Raw genomic sequence first — 4,922 nt, forward strand, 5'->3', positions numbered from 1 at the left:
ACAGTGTTGATTTGAAACTAGAGTCCATCAGAGAAATAGTCCCATTTCATTATATTCAATTAAATGAGCATTTACTAAATGTCAGCTCAGTGTAATACTAAATATGCTAGGTGCTGATAATACAGAAACACAAAGGAAACAGTTCCTGCTCTCAAGCATTTTACAGATTGGATGTAGGATTTTGGGAGTCACCAACATAAGATAATAATTAAAATAATGGTGTTTGGTAAGTTTACCAAAGATAACTGTGTAGTAGAAAGGACCAAGAATATCTTAATTGATCCTTTTCAAAGTAACTCACTACTCAATGCCATTCCAGTCTGATTCTTGAGATCAGCTCCTGATCATTATGCATGGGTACTAAACATGGTGAGAGATCTTGAAGAAGGTTGGGGAAAAGTCCATCTATCACTGCAATATTTGCTTTATTATATCTAGACTACATTACTTCCTCTTGTGCTTCAAAAACAAAGGATTGTACTTTGGTTAATTTTCATGCGTAAGTTCTTTGCTGAGTTAAATTTAGGGATATGAGATCACCAAGGGAATTTTCATTATAACTTTAAAATTTCTTTATGGGATAAAACATTACTGGGAAATATATCCTACAAAATTGCTGAGCAAAGGTCTGTTTTATGTCATTTTAATCTGGATGTAGAGCATTTCCCACAAAGAAATACTTTTTTCCATAATAAGATTAGATTTTGATTCTCATAGAATGATTATGAATGTGTTAAGGACTCTCAGAATGATTGAATAGGTGCAAATTATATGTTTTGATTGCTATGGATATTGAAAGATATTCGATGTGTTGGCAGTAACAACAACAGTTTATAGTCTAATACTTGTTAGATTTTTACTGGACTTCAGACAAAACAAGTGTTTCATCTTTTATTTATTAGAGTCTAGGCTTAGTATATTTTTTACTCTGTGTAAAACTTTTAATAAACTCAATCTACATCCAGAATAATTTACATGAAACGATAATATTTATTTAAACAGAGCTCAATGAAGATTTCTGAGTGCATGCAGAGGAAAGTGGGGGGAGTCCTCAAATGTGAATCAATCAATGGCACTCCTACGCTTTTACTGTTTGAGCTACACTTCCAATAACAACATAGGATGTCTTCTTGTGGAAATCCAAGGAGGAAACAAGTGCTCATATGCACTGTCTTCATGCATTGCTTGTCGTTATAGTCCCATACACCTAGGTTCTTGTCATCAGCACAACCCAAAATAAACTTTCCCCCAGAACGAAAGAAAACTCCACTTAACCAATTATCATGGTTTGCAAAGGTCATAAAGCACATGCCAATGATAACATCCCTCATCTTAATAGTTTTGTTTCTGGATCTAGACACCAAGATAGGGCCTGCTTTGCTACTTGTTTGTTTGCTTGTTTTAGTCTCACATCCTGTAGCTTCAGACATACAGGAATTAGAGTTTTCTGGGGCCCATGAAATGAACTCAGCCACATCCTCATGCTCTCAGAGGTCAGAATTCTGTTTTGGCTACTACCCATATATTCACTGTCTGATCTTTAGAACAGCTGGCAACTGAAGTGCTGTCCTGATTTGGCTATACCATGCATACCCATTCTCCGTGTCCTGTGAAAGTCTTCACACCATAGCCAGTTTGCATTTCCCACATTTTTATAGTTTTGTCCAGGGAGGCAAATATTGGATAATTTCCATTAGGCACGATGGCTACTGAAGAGACATTGTGATCATAGCCATGCATGATTCTGATGCACTCAAAACTCTGGAAATCCCATAGTTTAATGGTCATATCAGCAGAACAGGAAGTCAAAAGCTTGCCACTGTGGTCTAAGGAAACATCCTGTACAGAGTCTATATGTCCCTTAAGCATTTGGTCAAAATCTCTTGTTTTACAATCCCTCACCTTTATTGCAGCATCTTCAAAAGTTTAGAACAGAACACTAAAAACTGGGTGGAAAACGACGTGAGTGACTGAACTCCTATATCCACTCTTTGTGTACTTTCCTGGAGGTTAAGGAATCCATTCTTTTCAGTCTCATTTCTGATCAGAGGTCTACCTGATGTAAATTCTTCTTTTGCTTCATTTAGCTTTGATTCTAATTCCTTAATCTTGTTTTCTAATCTGATCACTGATGTCCACTTCCAGCTCCCAAAAGGCCAGCATATTTCTTTTCTAACTCTTCATTCATATCTAATTCAGCATCTTTTTAAAAATTAAATATGCCTCTTCATAGCCATTTGAGTGGAGATAATCTTTTATATCTCAATTTCTAGCCACTACCTGGAATGGGCTGCCTTGATAAGTAGTGAGTTTTCTCTCATGGAAAGTCATTAAACAAAGGTTGGATACTACTTGTCTGGTATGATGTAGAGGGAATTCTTTTTCAGGTATGGATTGTACTAGATGGGCACTGAGGTCCCTTCCAACTCTGAAATTCTGTGATTAGTTCATCTCTTTGTCTTTGTGACAGCAACATGATGGCTGTGATATCAAGTTTTCTGATACAGCAGCAATTACCTCCTTTCTTAAGGGAGTCAGAAAGCTTTACAATCTCTCAATTGGGACTCAAATATGCCACAAAATGGCATCCACTATTGGGAAAATAGTTCTTCACAGGTGAGAACCAACTGTAAACAAGAGATATTGAACAAGGAAGTTTCATTTCACCATGTGCCAGGCACTGTGTTTATTCCTGGAGATGCCAAACAAAGAAACAAGGTCCCTGCTTTCAAAACTACATATCCAGAGAACCTGCTTTGGATGCCTTGGTATGACTTCTTCTATTTTTCACTCCCATCATCTAATGGGAGAAGAGAAGAGGGGAGGTCTTAGTTTAGCATATTTTGCCTCTAATCTTAGGTAGTTATGTTTTTAATGGGATGTTTATATTGCTTGTCCTTTCCAAAAAAAAAAAAAAAGCTTGTCTTATTGTAAAAAAAAAAATCAATAAAAGAACATCAAAGAAAAAAAATGTCACACCGTAAAGGAGGAAGGTTCTGGAGAAAGTCAAACTTTGAATCATCTGTTTTATAAGCTTAAACCTTAACTATTGTTACTTACCAGTTAGAGAAATTTGAACTATGGAGATCTGTGGTGGTTTGTGTTCTACTTGACATATTTACTACTGGAGAGTTTTTCTTTAATTCAATTACATGGACACAGTTATTATTGTTAAAATGTATCTATATTCTAGGCAATCTGGAGTACTCAATTATTTTATTCACACACTGCCTATACTTTCCACACCCATGTCTTTATTCACACTATTACCCTCATCTGGACTATCCCTTCCTGAAGTCTGTTTCCACATGTTGAAATCCTGTATGTTCTTCTAAGCCCAGATCAAATGTAATGTTCTTCATTGTTCTCTTTCCCCAATCAGAATAAAGAAATTTTCCCCCTGAATCCCCTTTCTGATCAATTGACAATATACTAAGCAACTGTTATGTGAAACTCTATTCATTCGTTATGGTTAGATGACAAAAATGTTACCATTTCTACCCTCAAGGAGCTTACATTCCATCAGAGGAAAGAACATGGGCATATACCAGTATATTTAGGTCTAGTTTTGGAAATGGATAAACAATTACTACATATACACTGGGTTCTCCTCATTCCAAGTATAGTGCTCTTTACCCTACATGACACTTCCTCCTAATGATGAATAAATGAATGAATAGAAATGCATAAAGGAGAAAAAACAAAGAATGCTATACTTTTACTTACCTTCTTAATTTGTACGGTTCTTTTCTCATTGGTCAGATTATAAACTCTCCATTAGATTGTAAGCTTCTTGAGGCCTTTTTGGTTTTTTGTTTTTCTTTTGTGCCTAACATAGTAGGTATTTGATGAATTCTTGATGACCTGATCTACTTCCTCAAGGGTAAGTACTTCATATTCTTTATTGCTCATGCCTCATTGACAATCTTATCATGCATTTCTTGTTCAATTCTTGAGATTCACATGAATCCAGATATGCCACTAAATGTGTAGTATTTCTTGGTACTTACTCTTCTCTATCTAACTAGTTAGAGAACTGCATCGTTGGGGCACCTCAATGAAACTTTGAGTTACACTGTTCAGTGTTATCTAAGACAGACAAGTCATAGCAGAGAATTTTGACAAATTAAAAAAAAAAGAGAGAGATCCACTGGAGAAAGAAATGGCAAGCCACTCCAGTATCTTTGCCAAAAAAAACCAAAAAACAAAAAACCCATGGACAGTATGGAGGACAGAAAGGCTTGAAGGGCTATCATCCATGGGGTCACAAGGGGTCAAACATGGCTGAATAACAACAACAAAATCTAACTAGTTAGCTCTATTTTCTGTTTCCTCCCTCCTTTCTCTGTTGTTAAAAAAACAAACAAACAACTCTTTAAATTATGGTTTTGATACACTCAGAAAGTGATAGCTGTATTTTTAATTGATTTCCTTGAGCATTATTTTTTAATGTACCAAAGCCTGAGACCTCTCCCTAACCTTAGCTAGCCCCATTACCACTTTCTAGAAGGACCAATCAGCGATGCCAATTCAGAATACCCAGTCACCTTCATTGTTGTGTTCCTCTTGCTACAGGGAAAGATTCAGAACAAAGGACTACACATTTTCCTGAGTGATAGAGACATTTTGCTGGCAAGGACATTGTTTATTTCCCAAGTGATTAGTTTTAATCTCTGTTCTTCGTTACCTCTGCCCCACAACTTTTCCAGTGCAGTAGAGCAAAAGTTGCCTCAGGCAACAGTCTGAAGTCTATTCTGTATTGATTATAATTGTATTCTGAGAGGCAACAAAGCAAAATGGAATAGGGGCAGTAAGATCTGGGTTCAGATCTCACCTTTGAAACTGACCATGTGAAGCTGGGCAAGTCTCTTAACCTCTTGGTGCACTAGGCAACTCCCTCAGACTCTAAATTGGAGAGCAGG

The 4,922-nt window shown here is 36.5% G+C and overlaps 1 pseudogene; it reads right to left on the reverse strand.

The window, feature by feature from the left end:
- Nucleotides 1–1,078: 1,078 nt before the first annotated feature.
- Nucleotides 1,079–2,476, reverse strand: LOC114025442 (annotated as a pseudogene).
- Nucleotides 2,477–4,922: the final 2,446 nt, after the last annotated feature.

This window comes from Vombatus ursinus, unplaced genomic scaffold (assembly GCF_900497805.2).
Source record: "Vombatus ursinus unplaced genomic scaffold, bare-nosed wombat genome assembly UNPS02014830.1, whole genome shotgun sequence".
NCBI lineage: Eukaryota > Metazoa > Chordata > Mammalia > Diprotodontia > Vombatidae > Vombatus > Vombatus ursinus.